Source organism: Hydra vulgaris, chromosome 02, assembly GCF_038396675.1.
Source record: "Hydra vulgaris chromosome 02, alternate assembly HydraT2T_AEP".
NCBI lineage: Eukaryota > Metazoa > Cnidaria > Hydrozoa > Anthoathecata > Hydridae > Hydra > Hydra vulgaris.
Window position 1 is genome coordinate 10,951,450 of NC_088921.1, and position 19,009 is coordinate 10,970,458.

The 19,009-nt window shown below is 26.9% G+C and overlaps 1 long non-coding RNA gene across 1 annotated transcript; it reads right to left on the reverse strand.

Moving 5' to 3' along the window:
* Positions 1 to 310: 310 nt before the first annotated feature.
* LOC136076387 (uncharacterized) lies at positions 311 to 3,265 on the reverse strand. Its single transcript, XR_010636225.1, has 2 exons — positions 3,189 to 3,265; positions 311 to 357 (listed from the first exon to the last, which is right to left on the reverse strand). It is a non-coding gene; the product is annotated as an uncharacterized LOC136076387 (long non-coding RNA).
* Positions 3,266 to 19,009: the final 15,744 nt, after the last annotated feature.

A 19,009-nucleotide genomic window follows, 5' to 3' on the forward strand; every position in this document is an offset into this window, starting at 1 on the left:
GACAATGTTCAAAGGTGGATTTCTCTGATTTTTACCTGATTAATCCCTGATATACTACCTGTTTTTCCAGACTTAATTTAAAGTTACCTAAACACAACTTCAGCAAAATTAGACTTGAATTCTTTTAGAAAATTTTAATTTCAAAAATATAAACAATAATACATGTTTAAAATATTAATTTTAGATTAAGTATACAATTAACAATTTACATAAGTTTGATTAAAAGCTATTACCCCTAATTTCTCAGTGATTTTTCCAAAGCTTAACTCAAATTAATTGATTATATCTTTTTTACAGACATCTAAACTACCTGACTTTTCCCTGATTTCCTGATCTGGCATTCTGTAGAATGGCCCACTAAAAAAAATTTTTTAATACAGTTTTGCTATTAAAATAGGTTTAACATTTTATTTGATGCAGTAACAACGCATTCACAAGTAATTTTTTAAAACAACTATGAAAACTTTTATCAATCAAAACCCGAGACTTTTTTATTCTTTTAGTTGCCATATATATTTAGACAGCATAGTCTCTTTTGAGTATTTTTTATGTTTGAAGGATTGTTTGTGATTGGCATAACGTTTTTTCCATTTGCCCTCGGTTAAGCCAATATAATGTTTATCAGGTAGTTTCCTCACAAAACAATATATTTGGCAACTAAAAGAAAAAAATATTAATTTTAAATTAAACTGGTCTATCCTAAAAACTGTGCCTGCCTATAACAACATTTCCAAAAAATGTATACTATGTTTACAAAAAAAATTTGAAATTATTTCTCATTTAGATCAAGAAAATTTACTGAATAAAAAATCAGAATTAATTTCTATTATATAAAAATCAGAATTAATTTTAATTTCTAAATGCAGACATGAAAATAAGTTCCTTTTAAAAAATTATAAAAACAAATGACCAGTCCAAATTTATCCTAATTCTAAAGAATTCTTTTCATGATTTTTTAATTATCTAATGCAGTTGATGCAACTTCCTTGTTGCAAAATACTACAGTTATTACATAATTATTTATAACAATTACCAACTTCCAGTGAAATAATTTTTCTATAATTTGAAAATTTTTTTATGTTTAGACATTCTTCCTGATGAACCTACTGATGGTGAAACACAGTGTCAAAGTAATCAATAATTATATATATATATATATATATATATATATATATATATATATATATATATATATATATATATATATATATATATATATATATATATATATATATATATATATATACTGCATTTATTAATTATAAAAATAATTTGTATTAAATATTTATTAATACTTAACATTTTACAGTTAAAATAAATATATGTCGAGTAACAACCTCTTTATTAAAATAAATTAGGCAATAAAAATTCATAATTAAACAAATATTTACATTTAGAATACTTTCTTAGAATTAATAAACAGAATTTTTTTTTAATTATTGATGGAATTTTTATTTATAATTAATTATTAAATAAAAAAAACCAAAAGAATGATAAAATAAGATGTTTCAAAGCTTTTATCAAATTTCTTTTTAAATTTTTCTTTAAAAATACAAAAAGAAGTTTTTAAAATATTTTTCTTCACGAGTAATAACTTAATTAAATATATTAACAAAGAAACCATTAACCTTTAATATAAACTTTTGAAATCATCTCTACAATTAAGGGGAAAAAAAGAAAACAACTTCATAATAAACATATTTTTAAAGTTGCTACATTTCTTACAATTGTTAATTATGACACCAAACAACAGCTTGAACACTTAGAATTTATACTAAATATTTAAAAAAAAACTAAATTATATATATATATATATATATATATATATATATATATATATATATATATATATATATATATATATATATATATATTTATATGAGCGATATTAATGAGCGATAGCCATTCCAGACAATTTTTTCAAATTCAAATAAGCATATATAGTTTATATCATTGTATAGAGCTTGACTTGACTTAAAAAATGAGGGACCATTTGGCCTTTGAAGTTAAGTGGATCCAAAGTTATTGAATTTTTTGTAGTGCAAAAATTGATGATTTTTTGATGAAAGGTAGGGCTTAAGTATGGAAAATTTGCAGTGCAATGGCATTAAAAAAGAGGGTATTTTTGGATCATATTGACTTTTAAATAACTTTTGAACCGTTATTACATTTGACTTGAAATTTTCCATATTGATTCAACAAATATAACTTAATAATATACAAAAAAAAAATTGTTGAGATTGCCCAGAATTGTCTATTTTACAGACTGAGGGTTTTAACTTATTTACTTAATTTTGGTGCCATATTGACTCTTGAATAATTATTGAACCATTATTTCCTTTGACTTAAAATTTTCCATATTGATTTACCAACTATAAGAAAATAAAATACCAAAATATTTTTATTTAATTCTGTCTGGATTGTCCAAAATCGTCTATTTTAGAGACTGTGAGTTTTAACTTATTTAGTTTTGGTGTCATATTGACTTTAGAATAACTTTTGAACCATTATTACATTCGACTTGAAATTTTCCATAGTGATCCAACACATATAAGAAAATAAAATACCACAAAATTTTTTTGTTATTCAGACAAGATTTACCAGAACCATATATTTCACAGACTGAGAGTTTTCACTTATTTACTTAATTTATGAAAATAATATTTGGGGTTATATTATAATTAAACCATACAAATATGCATAAAGGAATCATGGAATCTAAACATTACATTGTATTGAAGTTGTTGTATAATTTACAGACCGGTCAGTAAATTACTTCAAAAGGGCTGCACATACCAATTTGGCATATCGACTTTGAATATATTTGATATTTTTGAACCATTATTAAATTTGATTAGAAATTTTTTATAATGATCAATTCTTTTTTTTTAATCTGACAAGATTATCCAGAATCACCTATTTTACAGACTGATGGTTTTCACTTATTTACTTAGTTTTGGAAAGAAAAATTTAGCGTTATATTATAATTACACCATACAAGTATGCATAAAGGAACCATGGAATCCAAATAGTATTTCATTTTGAAATTATTGTATAATTTACAGACCAGGCAGTAAATTACTGTGTAAAGGTATTGAAATCTGTTGGAATTCTACAGAATGACCTATTTGCAAGATAAAAGATTTTTCAATAAAGTTAAAATTTAATTTTCAATGAAAATAACTTACAGCTAATGAACTTTCTGATATTTGGAGTACTTACAACAGCAATAGGCAGGTATAACAGCAGATACTCTACCTAAAAATAAAAAAATTATTATTGGAAACAAAAATACACAATGTGTTTAAAATATTTTTTTAACTCGTTTACAAAAATTTTATAAAGAATTAAATTTTAAAAAGGTATATATATATATATATATATATATATATATATATATATATATATATATATATATATACATATATATATATATATATATATATATATATATATAAATATATATATATATATATATATATATATATATATATATATATATATATATATATATATATATATATATATATATATATATATATATATATATATATATATATATGCAGGTAATTAGTATAATAACATAAAAAATTAAAATAACATAAAAAAATTATTTCTTGGCTTTTAGTGAATGATTAGAAGTAGCAAGTTTCAGTAACGAAGCAATCAAATAATCATTTTTAACAATAGACACCAGCGAGAAGGTAAGCCAAGTTGTCTATCTACACAAAACATCACAACAATAACATCACAATCACAAAACACACAGACCCTGTGACACTAAACGCTCCAAATTCACACTAGTGTCACTAAGTGATGGGTTAACTTTTAACCAAAATTAATGATCATCCTGAAAAGCTCAAAGGTTGCTCTATTTGCAGATGACATATGAAACATATGGACTTCAATCATCTTGTTTTAGAGCTGAGGTTTTAAAGGTTCTACATAGTATTAGATAAAAGAGGCAAGGCCAATTCCACTGCTCTGGACATCAAAAACATCTGAAGAACAACAAACAAAATAATTGAATATTTGTGACCAAACGGTATTCAAAGAAAAAATATGACCCTCCTCTTCAATAATACGAAAAAAGAGGTCCTGATATTAGTTTATTAAAAATTCCCAGAGCTCAAGTTGAAGCATGAAAAATATTGTTGTCAATATCGTGCCTAATTGACTCATGAAGGAAATTTGAACCATCAAGACTGAAAACAAATACTTTAAGGTGATGTTTATGAAAATATGTTGTTCCACCAAGTACAAGTAAAATGTTTAAACGATGATGCAGAAATGAAACCATAAAATTTTTGGAAAACCTTTTATGCAAAAATGCTTCCATTCATCAGCTTTCCCATTTTGCTGATCACCATGTCTATAGGCTGTAAGTTTTGAAAGTTCATACAAAATATCAAAAGTGAGAGAGATTTGCGCACTTTTTTACTACCTTCCTGCTCAACCACTTTTTTCCATTTTATGATTGCTTTTTCTGCATATATTCCTAGATTGTCGATAACGTGTAAGCCACAAAAACATGATGCATTCGAGAATTTTTTCATTTAAAGAAAGCTGATCATAGTTTTCAATAACAAAAGGTAAAATTGCTTTTCTCCAATGTTGAAATTAACTAAAAAAATTTGAATTAACTATAGTGCGATTTGTCATCAAAAATTTGAATAAAAAAATAAGTTTCCTAAAATCATCCTCATAGTTTTCCTTTTCAGGAGAAAATATTTGAGACATATCAGTGAGTAAATTTTTTAGCTCTCCAAAATAAGATTGTGCCTCTCCCAAGAACATATCTTCTATCCCAAACATGTAGCTTCCAGATGATATTGTGACTTGAAAACTACCAACCTCCCTAAAATTATACTTTGTGCCATCTGTATGAAGAACATTGTTTGCACTATTCAACATAGCCTCTCTCACTTAAGCTTTTGATAAAAGGTTCCTTTCACTAAAAAATTCAGCAGCCAAAGATTTTTTTAGAAGAGTGCCACATGAAATTCCAGCCGTTTTTTGTAGTACAGTTCTGATAACAGATTCAACATTATTAACAAAAACATTTTTACTTAAAAGGTTGTAATATACCAAGGGAATTTCATCATTATATCTACCTCCTTCAAAAACATCAATAACATTTTTTTCAAAAATGTTAACTCTTTCCTTCAGCTCTTCTGTAATACTTTCAAAGTAATGCAAACTCTCCTTTATGATTGAATGATTCATTTCATCAGATGTTGTAAAACAGCTTTTTCAATTTTTTCTGTTAAATACTATTCCATTTGTCAATCTGATTGTGAGCACTTTCTAGCCTAATAAATTTATTTTTCTAACCTTAATTTTACTTGCAACAATTGATTAATCCTACCATCCTTTCTAACGTCTCTTTTGCTGACATTTCTGACATTATATCTTGATAAGATTGCTTGATTTTTTTTTTTTTAATATTTTTTTAAAGCTGTCGAAGAAAAAAATTAGATAAATGTTTTTATTAATTTATATATATATATATATATATATATATATATATATATATATATATATATATATATATATATATATATATATATATATATATACAGGCCCTTTCAGAGGTTTGGAGAGGCCTGAGCCAGTTGTTAATTGGAGGCCCCAAGAGGACGATTTGCGCAAAGTTTGCGCAAAACGCGACGCAATATGTAAAGCCATTTAAGTCTTAAGATAGATCGGGACCACATAAACTTGTAACTTTTAGAATAAATGCAATCAGGGATGCGGAGTCCCAAAAAGGACTCCAGATTTGAAAGTCACAAACAAATAACTTCTTTCTAGTTTTTGGCATCCAGGAGTTTTAAAAAAATAAAAAAACTTATGGGTTACTAATGGCGAAAAAATCAAGACTTATAGGTCAAAAGACCAATCAATTTTTGAACACGAAGTCCTCAGGTATAATGGCGGCAAAGACTCCGGGATTCCAGGGCTCCGGGCTTAAAAACAATAAGTACCAAGTCATTAAACATCAAAACTTTTTTTCTTATAGCAGATCATTAATTAACCAACATGTTTAGAGCTTCTGGACACCAGAGACTATAAAAATATAAAGTTATAAAGTCGGAGTCCTTTTGGGACTCCGGTTTTATAACTTTATATTTTTATAGTTGGAGTCCTTTTGTACTATTCTAATTAATTGCATCCCTGAATGCAATTAATTAGACAAATTGTCACTCACAGATGTGGCGCTTTTTGTGTGTTTTTAACTCGGTTAAAATCCTATCAAATTGTTCACGCAACCTTTGAATGCCATTAGATAGATTTTCAATGTTATCCTTTTCAACATCAAGAGCATGGCGTGCCTCAACCATTAGGTTTGTCTGATGAATCATTGTGAGTAGCTTCATCCATATAGACGACATCACAATGCGTTTAAATTTGGAAATATACCATTAAATAGCGTTGAGTTCCATTTTAGTCTGGGCTGTTAAATGTAGCACCCCAAGTTCATTTAAATTTAAAGCACTTCGCAATGAATTGTGACACTGTTGTGTCACAAAATTGTGTCACTGAGTGTTTGAAATTTGTGACACTGTTGTGTCACAAATTGTGTCGCAAAGAATTGTGACACTGTTGTGTCACAAAAAAATGACACTGTTGTGCAAATTGAATTTTCGTGTGACGGTATACAATCTTTCAATCTCCTCCAACCTCTACTTATTCCCCACCCGGCAGAACCAGAGAAAAATGATACCTTTGCAGCGTTTTTGTTCGAAAAAAATCAAGGTGCACACTACAAAGATTGTTTTTCATTACTCCAACACAACCAGTCTCTTTTGCATGTTTCTCCATTTGCAAGAGTTTTATTTACAAAACAAAAGGGAAATGCATGATGATTAAAGTCTTGAACAATATTATTTGGAACTTCAAAGCAAGTAATCTTAAAAAAAGAGTTCACTTGACTAGAATTGTTCTTGCTTATAATCCCAATGTCAATAAAATTGAACGGAATACCGTGATGAGTCTGATCTGTTGCCTCTAGTTCCATATCTCGAATTTTTTTTTGCACCTGCATCTTCCTGTAATGAGATTTTCGGGTTCGTCTTGTTCCTGGTTTACAATATTCAAATCTCCTACTGGTTATTGTTCCAAAATGAGGTCTTCTGCAATTGGAACAACTTCATTTTCAATGTTACTACTGGCACTCACACTTTGAGATCGGTTCGCTGGTTCAATTTGAACAGTATTTTGTAATTTTTTTTTAAAAAGAATATATTTTCTTCAAGTTGGTGTATGTTTCGTCAATTCTTTTCTCCGCCGCCCTTTACTTGCACCTCAATCAAATTTTCGTCTTGTTTTAATTTGAAAAACATAATAAATTTATACATAAATCAAACTTATACTTCTTCTTCTTTTTCTATCGGCATTTCCCGTTTAGGGGTCGCCACAGCGGATCAAACTCCTCCATCTAGCCCTGTTGTGAGTGTCCTCCACTGATACACCAGCCTCTATCATATCCTCCACCACTGCGTCTATAAACCTCCTCTTAGGTCTACCTCTCCTCCTCTTACCTGAAAGTTACATCCCCAAAACCTTCCTGCCAATATAGCCTGTCTATAGCTCCTGTCTCCTCTGTACATGTCCAAATCATCTCAATCTCGGTTCTCTAACTTTATCTCCAAAACATGCTACATGTGCTGATCCTCTAATAAACTCTTCTGATCCTATCCTTCTTCGTCACTCCAAATAAGAATCTTAACATCTTCATCTCAGACACCTCCATCTCCCTCACTTGTCCCTATCAACTTGTCTCTATCACTTGTCTACTATCACTTGTCTAAATCACCTGTCTCTATCACTTGTCTAAATCAAACTTATACAAGTTTATATATAGAGTTATGTTAAAAAAAATATTTTACCAGAACAAAAAAATATTACTATTCTCAAAGTTACAAAATGTAATGTACAGCGGTTAACGTTCAAATGTCACGTACAGAGGTTAACGTACAAAACGTAGTGTACAACGGCGCAATGTATCAAATTGAACATAATGATAAGAAACAGTTAAAAATAAAGTGACTTAATCCTGTTTGATGAGGTACAACTAAAAAGGAAGAAAAAAATTGAAGCTACTAAAAAGCAGAACACTAACTCATAACTCAAAACTCGTACGAGATAAAAATGATTGATTTGGATCAATTTGATCAAGCGATCAGAAATTAATTTTTTAACTTAAGTCAACTTTAACTTCAATAATTTCAACTTTCAAATTGAGTCAACTTTAAGTTAAATTATTTAGAGTAATATATATATATATATATATATATATATATATATATATATATATATATATATATATATATATATATATATATACATAGTATATATATATATATATATATATATATATATATATATATATATATATATATATATATATATATATATATATATATATATATATATATATATATATATATATATATATATATGAGGCAACCAACCAATGATTAATTTTTTTCCTTTATTTGTGTGTGTGTGTGTGTGTGTGTTTATATATATACATATATATATATATATATATATATATATATATATATATATATATATATATATATATATATATATATATATATACATATATATATATATACATATATATATATATATATATATATATATATACATATATATACATATATATATATATATACATATATATATATATATATATATATATATATATATATATATATATATATATATATATTTCACGATTCATTTTATAGATGAAGCTAGCTATATATATATATATATATATATATATATATATATATATATATATATATATATACATAGTCTATGATCTGCCCGAATGCGGCAACCAACCAATGATTAATTTTTTTCCTTTATTTGTGTGTGTGTGTGTGTGTGTTTATATATATATATATATATATATATATATATATATATATATATATATATATATATATATATATATATATATATATATATATATACATATATATATATATATATATATATATATATATATATATATATATACATATATATACATATATATATATATATATATATATATATATATATATATATATATATATATATATATATATATATATATATTTCACGATTCATTTTATAGATGAAGCTAGCTAAACCATAAAAGTATAAAATTTTAAATTATATATTAACTTTATGCTTATAAACCAAGGACGTACAGATATTAGGGCCCTGCAAATCGGCATTTTTAGTACACGAATCGAAGCAAGTCTTCACTCAAAATCTGAAGTTTAGGCTTTTTTTAGTATTATATTTTTCAGAAAAAAAATTTGATTAAACTTATTTTTTAACTGCTTCTTTCCTTGGTTAACATTTGATTAAAAGGTATTTACGGTTAAACAAAATTAATTTGATAGCGCCAATGCGTCAAATATTTAAAAAAAAAAAACGCAACAAAAACAAAACAAATAAGAATTCGAAAAGCTTAAATCATTTTTTTAAATTCGAATCGAATCTCGAATCGATTAATCAAAAACCGATTCGATTATAAATTTCAAAGCTTCTCCACAGGCTAGTATAAATACGTATTTATTTATATGTCTTTGTTTAACTAAGCAAAATGAGTTTCGCAATTTTACAAAACGCTGACCAGAAGTGTTTTATTTATATATTTATGTATATATATATATATATATATATATATATATATATATATATATATATATATATATATATATATATATATATATATATATATATATATATATATATATATATATATATATATATATATATATATATATATATTTCATAAAATGCACTCGTGCTCAATTATATCTTGTCTGCGTTAAGTTATAAACACAAAATCCAATTTTGATTTTTACAAACGAGAGCCAACTAACTCAACGTCCCACAATATCTTAAATGCATAGTATACTTATTTTCTACGTGTAAAAAAAGTTTCATGCTTTTATCTACATTTGCACAAATGTTATGCCAATCTGCTGCACTAATAGTGTGAATGCGTTTTTTAAACATTATTGTTACTATGTTAATAATATACATGTTTTTCACATAAATCAAAAAAATAAGCCAACTTTGTTTTACCTGATTTTAATTCCAAATGCAATGGACCTTTCGAAGCGCAGGGCCTTCGGATTCGGGGCCTTGTGTGACTGCACCGGTTGCACCGCCCTCCGGCCGGCTCTGACCTACAAATACTAATACAAAAAAAAGTAAATTTAAAAAGATTAAAAACCATTTTGAACAAGTTATTGAAACAAAGAGTGGAAACTTAAGCTTTCCTCAAAGTTATGGATTAAAATTTATTGATAAACATTTGTGTAAATATGTGCCTATTTTATTTAGTGGCAACTTTTAAAAAGAAATGTATATTCTTATTAACTAAATATATTTTTAATATTTTTATTTTTAAAATATCATTTTAACAGTAAGTGTTTAGTGAGCTGGTTAATATTTTTCTGATCTTGTCAAGTTCTTTTAGTTTAATATAAGGAGAGGTAATTATTTATTTAACTTTCAGAAAATATACCCACTTTGAGCGTATTAAGGTTCATTAAATTCATTTGTTTATTAATCACTTGTTGCCAAAGAAACCTACTGATAAAAATAAAAACTTGGAGTTTAAAATGTCCGGCTTTAAAACTTCAGGCTTTAAAATGTCCGGCTTTAAAATGTCAGGCTTTAAAATGTCCGGCTTTAAAATGTCAGGCTTTAAAATAGTAGATCGAAAATGAAAACTTTCATAGTAATCGGCTCTTAAAAAATCACAAAAACTAAACAAAAATTCGAAAAGTTATTGAGAGTATATATTGGAAACTGAATAACTTGTATTGTTGGTGATATACATTTTTGAGTTGTATGACCGCATTTCGATCCCAGAATTCTTAGTTTTAATTTGTTCAATGTATGCGTGATAAAAGCAAATGTCCTGAATAAATAAAAACATAAACTTGCTATATTCATGTAAGTACTACTATTGTTTTTATAATATTTTGGCATGAAAGTAAAAAATGTTGGAAAAAAGAAAATTTAAAGAAGGCGCTCAAAAACAGAAACGATAAAAAATCATGCAAGAAGCTGCTAAACGTACTCATAAGTTAAGTAAATATATTTGCTTCAACTTTTAAGATCAATGCATTTGGTTTTGAAAATTTGAATAAGGATTTATATTTAAGTTCATCAGTTTTGAGGAATAATGATACAATTATTTGTACCATTGGCGCAGATAAAGTTGAGACATCAATTTTATCTGGGCCAATGGTACACATAATTGTATCATAACTGTATATAACTGAACAATTGAAGATGTACAAACCGGATAAAAGATTGAATCAGAGTTTGCACTATTGTTTGGAAATTTGATACCCTATTGTTAATATTTGTTCTATTGAGTGAGGCAAAAATAGATTTTTGTGTATCCCAAATAAAACCTAGAAGATTAAGTTTTTTATTTGGTATTATTTGATGGTCGTCTAGGGTTATCTTGCAATTAGTTAATTGTCTTTTTCAAGAGTAACAGTTCCGTTTTGACAGCATTGAGCCTTATGCCGCTTAAGTTATTGTAAATATTACACGTTGTAATCTTTCAAGACCAGATAGAGTTGAGCTAAGAAGAATGATGTCATCAGCATAAGCAACAACACCTATGAAGTTTCCATGTATAGAAGTACCCACAACGTTATCATTTTTTATAGTTACGAGTAACTTTTCAGTGTATATGTTATATAGGTAGGGGGACAGAATGGATCCTTGTCTCACTCCTTGCTTAAGAGCAAATGAAGCTGATTTGGAACCTAGGTAAGAGACAGTTGCACTACTTTTGTGGTATAAAGAAGATATAGTGTTAACTATTTGGAGAGGTAAGTTTTTAATAAAGTAAAGTTTATCAAAGAGAATGTCCCAGTTGCAGCTGTCAAAAACATTTTCAGCATCTAAAGAACATAAATAAATAGGCGAATTATTGTTGTTGTAATGCTTAATTGTTTCACTTATATCAAATTCAGCATGCAAGGTCGAACTCTTACTATTGAAACCAAATTGAAGGGGATGTGTTTCTTTTATTTCAATTAGGTATTCTAAAAGTTTTGTAAATATTGGAATAATACTGATACCTCAATAGTTATTTGGGTCGGTAAGTGATTTTTTATACGATTTGACTAGCGGTATAATAGTTGAAGTTGACTTAAGTATAGGGGTCCATCCATGGTTAATTGAAAAGTGAAAAAAAAAATTATATCCATTCATTATTGATGCATCACACTGAGCATATTTTAAATGTTCTGCAGATATATTGAAATGATCGTGACATTTATTTAATTTTAGGCAAGGAATAGCGACTTTTATATTTTCATCAGTAATTGCTATTTCATCAGGATTTTCACAAGGTGGAACTTGACGATAAATAGAGCTATGATTTAACCTTTCAGTGTTTTATCGTTTTTCAAATATAGTAGCAAGGTGGAGAGGTTAAGCCCATCGCTCTTGACATTTCTAAAGCTTTTGATAAAGTTTGGGATGCTGGTCTTCTCCATAAGCTTTCTTCTTATGGTGTACCTGGCAACATCTTTAAGATTATTAAATCCTTCCTTTCCAATTGTAGTATAAAGGTTCTTCCATGGACAGCACTCTTCTTCTTATTCTTTGACCTCAGGGGTTCCTCAAGGTTCTATCGTTGGCCCTATACTCTTTTTAATTTACATTAACAATCTTCCAGATTTTTAATTTACATTAACAATCTTCCAGATTTTTAATTTACATTAACAATCTTCTCACATCTAAGGTAGCATTGTTTGCTGATGATACTACCATTTATTCTTGCCATGATAAGAAACCAACACTCTCTGATTGCTAGGAGGGGGTATTTGAGGTTGAAAAGGATCTTACTTCTGCTAGAGTGGCTGGTGAACTTGAATACTGATAAAACTCAATTTTTTTCAGCCAATCGTTATCGCAGTAATTTAGATCTTCCTATTTTTATGAATGGTGATGTACTTGATGAGTCATCTACGCTTCATCTTCTAGGATTAACTCTTACTTCTGATCTTTCTTGGAAACCATATATCAAATCAGTTGCAAAATTAGCATCTGCTAAGGTTGCATCTTTTTATTGAGCTCAACACTTTCTTACTTCGGATTTTATTCTCTATCTTTATAAATCTCAAATCTGGCCTTTTTTGGAATACTGTTGCCATTTCTGGGGCGGTTCTTCTAATGATAGCCTTTCTATTTTAGGCAAGGTGCAAAAAAACGCATTGTAAACATAGTTGGACCTGCTCTTGCAGCCAACCTCCAACCATTATCACATCGTCATAATGTTGCTTCTCTTTCTCTTTTCTACCAATACTATAATGGGCACTGCTCTAAAGAGCTAGCGTCTCTTGTACCATCCACTAAAATTCATTCTCGTGTTACTTGTCATTCAATTGAGTCTCATCCTTTTTCTGTGACTGTTCCTAAGTGCTCCAAAAACTCTTATTCATCTAGTTTTTTTCTCGAACATTAGTTCTTTGGAATTCACTTCCTTCATCTAGCTTTCCAGATTCATACAATTGCAATCCTTTAAGTCATCCATCAATCGTTATCTTGCTCTACAATCTTTATCTTTTCTCTTCCAGTAACTTCCAACTTTAATTAGTGGTTGCTTGCAGCCTTGTTGGAAGCGAAGATGTTTAAAAAAAGAAAAAACCAAACATTAGATTTAAAAAAATGAATAAAAACTTTTTATATAACTCTTTTTAAATAAAATGAAAATTTTATTAAAGTTATTATTTTAAAATTTTATTAAAATTATTATAATATTGTTGCACAATATAAATAATTAAATAAATCACTTACCATACCACCGGTAGAAAAAAACTAAGCACAAAAAATTAAAATTAAAATAAAAATGCCAGAAATAAAACAACTAAAGTGTGCAAACAAAAAATGCTAATAAAATTTCCCCGAAGACCATTTAAACCACATAGGTACATCCAGCACCAATGAAACAAAAACAATCAAATGGCAATATACCCCATTAAAAACTCTTTTAAAATTAAATAAAACGCAATAGAGCCTTCAAAAAACTTTAATGCTGTCATAGATACTTCATTCGAATTTTGTTAATCAATCTTAAGTGTATGAAAATGAAACTACCCGCGCAAATGAAAATCATAATTAAAAATCAAGTAATATATGAAAGTAGAAAAAAATAAATATATATCGCCTACAAAAATGTAAATACTTACATTTTTGCAGGCGATATATATTTATTTTTGACATGTAGTGAAGGATATAAGAAAATATCCGAACAATAATAAAAGACAAAAATTGTGCATGTGGAAATTAAAACAAAGCTGAGTAATGAATTTAAGAGAATACGGCATAAAAGTTCTTTGATAATGGTAATAATATGAAAATCAGCGGGTAAATAACATATTAATGGATATTGTAATAAGATTAACTAAATACTAAAATAAGAGCAGATATGTTTTAGCCAAATAAGTGGTTAAAAGATTTTTTTGGATGATATAACAATAATATGTCGTGCTATATATATACATATATATATATATATATATATATATATATATATATATATATATATATATATATATATATATATATTTATATTTATATAAAAGCTACAATACAAAATTATATGTATATGAACCCAAAATTCAAAACTCAATCACACATCATAACCTCATATACAAATCTATATCTACATTACAACCATATACTATCTATTAAAAGAAAATATTATCTAAATAAGAATGAGTTCAAACAAAGATAGTTTATCTAATAAAAGAACAAAAAGCATGCAAACGATGTAAACAGGCTGTATGTGCATAAGGGTGTATAGGTGTAATGTGTAAGTCCGTGCTGTTTATGTCGTTTAGTAGAGTCTTGTGTTGTTTGTAACTAGCGTAAAAGATTTATCTCTTAACTACACCAAACCAGCCCAGTCCTACTCCTGAAAACCATGATGGATTAAACACCTATGCATGGGTTTATAACTGACTTATGACTGAAAAACTAGCCCATGCGTCTTCCAGAGACAAACAACTTCTTCCGCGGTGACAGTAATTGTGATTTGGAAAATAGTCGTGCTCAATGACTGTAACACTAACCCTTACGGGCTAGGCCCAATATTATTTATAAACTTTGGCATATATATAATTCTGACATATATAAAATTTGTCGAATGGTCACACACGAGCAGTGAACGCCTGAGGGAAAAATGAAGTACATTAGAATAACGGAGAATTATTTTAAGTAATTTATCATACTTTTTTCAAAATCTCAAAAACTTTTTAGCTTAAAGCTATCAGATTGTTTTTTTTCAGCTTCCAGTTTTCAGAGATTTTTTTTTCAAGCTTCCAGCTCTTTGCTTTTTTTTTTTTTCCTGCTCTTTGTTTTTTGGTTTTTATTCCCCCCCCCCCCCCCCACCTTCCAGCTTTCAGACATTTTTTTTCTAGCTGCCAGCTCTTAAGCCTTTTTTTTTCTAGTTTCCAGCTCTCAAGGATTTTTATTTCCAGCAACTAGCTTTCATACTTTTTTTTTTCTTTTTTTCAGCTTTAATTTTTTTTTCAGCTTCCATCTTCAGGCTGATTTTCCAGCATCCAGGTTTCAGGGATTTTTTTTTTTACATCTTCCAGCTCTCAGTTGATAAAGTTATAGCTGTGACATTGCTGAGCAACCATGCATAACAATAGAAACTTTCTTTAAGTGAATTTTATGTATCCATTTTGCTTTTATTGAAAGTTATTATAATATAGCTAATTAAATTTATTTAAAAAGATTTATTTATTAGCTAAGATAATAAAATAATAATATAACAATTATATATAATAAATAATAATATAATAAATAAGAAATAATTTTTCTGAAGCATCTGAACTTTAAAATTTTTTATAAGACAACAATTATGTCAAACCAATCTTCTGAGACAAGCAGATGCAGGTCTTCCATTCGTTTAGTTATTGTTAGAAACAACTATTTTTTTCTGGTCACAGAGTGTTGCTCTTGCCTGGTTTATACGCGTTGATTTCTTATGCCTAATCTTTTCCACAAAAGAAAATCTTTTTGTGAGTCTTTAATGTTGTCTTTATATATGTTGCGTAAAGACCTACTTTTTTTTTTAATGGAGATAAGATGGGTTTTTGATTTCATTTTAGGGCATCAAATACCTACAAGGTAGGAGGACTCTGTCAGTTCTAATATTTGCTTTTCCTAATATTTTCAAAACAAAAACAAATGTATTATATATTTTTAAATATATTTTCTATAATAAAGTGAATTTTTTTTTATAAAACATAATAAAACAATTTTCTAAAAAAAATATTTTTTCCAGAAAAACAAGAGAATTAGCAGTTGAACTTCAAGACAAAGCTATTCATGCCCAGGTTGATTTTTATTGTTGCTGTAATAAAATTAAATTGTTAATTTTTCTTGTTTTTATATATTTTTGTGTGTGTGTGTATACATATATATATATATATATATATATATATATATATATATATATATATATATATATATATATATATATATATATATATATATATATATATATATATATATATGTATGTATATATACACACACACGCGCACACATTTATTATATTGAGTTAAGAAAAATAATATTAGCAATAAATAAATTATTTATAATCAATTATATATATATATATATATATATATATATATATATATATATATATATATATATATATATATATATATATATATATATATATATACAGTGTTGTATCCATTACTTTAGATTTGTTAATGATTACTTTCTCCATTACTTTTTACTGGTGCAGTAGTGATTACTTCTCCATTACTTTTGGCATGTAATTATTACATTCCCATTACTATTCGCTGAAAGAAAAAAAAATGAATAAAATGGAAAAAAATTAAGACAATTATAAAAGAATTAAAACAAATATGAATTATAATACGTAATACATATATTATTCTAGCATCTATAGCTGTGCCATATAATATAAACAACATTGTCTGTTGCTTTAAGCATAGCAGATAAAATAAATTCAAAAGAGGCAAATACGCTCTTAGTATGCCATGACCCATCTTCTTTATCACAACCACTCAATTAAACTGTCATTGCTATAATATTTATTTACTAAATATATTTAAATACTTTATATAGCTTAAGCTATCACAATGTTAATGTAAACCAAATGGTCATTGAATCAAGATTATTGATGATAACATGAGGAATATATTAAGCAGAGTTAGGATTTCAAAAATTGGGGACAAAACAAAAGTAATGGGTAATTCAATATCACCATTAGTCATTACTTTATAAAATAAGTAATGATTACATTTTCCATTACTTGCCACAAACCAAGTAATCATTACTTTCCATTACTTGGGAAAAGGTAATCAATACTGTAATCGTTACTATACAACACTATATATATATATATATATATATATATATATATATATATATATATATATATATATATATATATATATATATATATATATATATATATATATATATATATATATATATATATATATATATGGGCAATTCCATGGCAGAAAATGAAAAAGTAGACATGTTATTATCTTTTTTGTCAACTTTTAGCAAATGATTATTGATGAATTAATTTAAGTAATTTTTATGCTTCCTAAAGTTACGGTTTTTCTCATTGTCGCATGAATGAAAAAGTATCGATGTAAAATCTTATTTTAACCATGAATTTATTTGCATAATTGGAATTAATTTAGCATGAAAATGAAGCTAACATGTTGAAATTGATGTTGATCAAATTATATACTTTATAAAATACATATTTCAAGAAAATAACGAAAGAACTTGTTTGTTTGTTTGTCTGTCTGTCTGTTTGTTTGACTGTGAGCATCAAATCTTCAATCAGTTTTTGAGTCACCTCCTGATGATAGATTTTCTTCAAATTTTGCATACATACTCTTGCTTGATGACAAAACAATATTCAATACTTAGTTTTGTAATAAGTCAATTACTTTAGTTAATATTAATTAAGTTTGTTTTTTATACGGATAAATGAGTAATATTTTTAAAAATAAATATATTGATTGTTTTCATACTTATATGTTTGTTAAGCATATTTGGATAATGCGTTGACTTCATAAATGGAATGTCTGTGTTTCGAGACCCGCATCTTCCTGAACTGTTTTATTTTTTTACACACACATACAGCTGAATGTTAATAAAATGAAACAGTTATATCAGAAAAAATTGAACAATTTGTGTTTCAATAACATATAAAAGAATTGGGTTTTAAAAATTCGTTTTTGAATTTACTTGTTTAAAAATATATGCAAAAGAATATTCAATGTTACATTTTCACATTTAAAGTTTTGAATAATGATGCTTAGCTAAAGCAAATTTTATTTAAATTTGCTTTAGCTAAGCATCATTATTCAAAACTTTAAATGTAAAAATGTAACATTGAATATTCTTTTGCATATATTTTTAAACAAATTATTTTAAATTTCTGTTATGTAAATTAAAACTATATGCATTTACTAAAGTTCTCGCGCTTTTTTGATTCGCAGAAATTAGACCTAAAAGTTATAGCAATTTTTTTACCTTGTTTTCCATGTAACATAAGTTGGGTGGCATTTTCAGCTATAAGTTCACCCTCTTTGACCAGACTCAAGCAACTTTTTAGCTTAGATTATTCTTTAGACAGCTTTCAAACAAAATAGCTAAAAGTTTGATTTACTGTTTAAATAGGCAAACATTTGATAAAGTTGTTGCACATGTTGATGTAGTCTGAATGTTGAAAAAAAAGTATTGAAAGTTTTTTTTACCAGTCTCATTTTTTTTACCAGTCTCACTTTCATTTTTTTACCAGTCTCATTTTTTTTACCAGTCTCACTTTTTTTACCAGTCTCATTCTACTATTATATAAGGATTTTAAGGAGCATACTGTTTGTTAATGCAGTAACAGTATACTTGTAATTTTTATATATTTTATATATTGTTTTTCCT